This window comes from Babylonia areolata, chromosome 28 (assembly GCF_041734735.1).
Source record: "Babylonia areolata isolate BAREFJ2019XMU chromosome 28, ASM4173473v1, whole genome shotgun sequence".
Taxonomy (NCBI): Eukaryota; Metazoa; Mollusca; class Gastropoda; order Neogastropoda; family Buccinidae; genus Babylonia; species Babylonia areolata.
Genome location: NC_134903.1, coordinates 12,350,349 through 12,351,850, shown reverse-complemented (window position 1 = coordinate 12,351,850; position 1,502 = coordinate 12,350,349).

Here is a 1,502-nt window from a genome sequence, read left to right as displayed (position 1 = left end):
CCACAGCATGAGGTCCACCGGGAACCACTGGGTGGAGGAGGGCTGAGGATCCACCCAGTTTGAGGAGCTGACGTTTTCTGAGGTGTTCCCGGAGTGCCCATCTGTTGTGTTCATGGCTCCACTCTGCTGGGTGCTGTGTTTCTGCTCAAAGAAACACAGAGCAGTGTTTGAATTATATCAAACCTGTGGTTAATGCTCCCATGCCATGTTTGTTTAAAATTTGGTTGAATGTTTTTCAGATCAGTATCAATTTATTCTGCTGGGTTCTGTGTTTCTGCTCAAAGAAACACAGGGCAGTGTTTGCATTGTATCAGACCTGCGGTTTATTTAATATTTGGTTGAATGTTTTGTAGATCAGTATCAATTTATGTTGATTTTTTACCATGATATTAATCTGATCATGTGTATATACAATAAGTGTGCATGCGCGTGTATGTGTGTGTTTTAAATGATGGGAATTTATCGGACTTGCTTTGCTATGACTGAGTTGAGTGTTATTTTGTTATGTATATGTTGTTTGTCAAATTTTACCGTTTTGCTTATAATTTGTATGTATCACAGACTTCACCACACCTAATCTCTCTACGAGGTATTCTGATTCTGATTCTATTATGGTGTTGTATTGTATTGTATTGTATTGCGTTGTTTTGTGTTGTCTTGCATTGTGTGGTATTGTGCTGAATTGTAGTGCATCGTATTGTAGTACTCTTTGTCTCAACGGATTTCTCTGTGTGGAATCTGGGCTGCTTTCTCCCCCACCCCCATCCCCCCAAGAAAGCGCTTTGCTACAATGCAGTAGTGCCACCACCCTTTTCTTTTTTCTTTTTTTTTTCTGTCTGTAATTGTATTTGTTTTCATTTCAAAGGTGTGTGTGTGTGTGTGTGTGTGTGTGTGTGTGTGTGTGTGTGTGTGTGTGTGTGTGTGTGTGTGTGTTTGAATTATATTTCTCAATGTGAGCTAGGCAGTTGCTACACACGGAACCTCATTTCAAATTTTGTTGCCTCACCAGAATGAATAGTTTCCAGACCAGCACCCAGGGTCTAGTGGAGGGGAAATAAATACTGGCGATTGTGGGATTCGAACCAGCGCGCTTGGATTCTCTAGCTTCCTAAGCGGACGCATTATCGCTAATCCATTATTCCACTGATGAGACAGATCTCATTATCAGTGAAGTCATAGAGAAGTTGGGACGAGTTACAGTGGTGACTGCTTCAGAACAGACAACATCTGGAACATAGGGCAGTGAACAAAACGAAGTTGTCTGGTAATACTGATCTCATAAATGAAGACATGGTAAGGGCTGGGCCGGTGATAGGAATGACTCATTCAGAGCAAAACGAAAACACACACACACACACACACACACACACACACACACACACACACACACACACACACACACACACACACACACACACGCAAAATACCCACTCTGGAACTGCTGAACACCACCAAAATAACTCAAGCAGCAGGTCTCCTCTGGTGTGTGGCCTCCTGGCGAC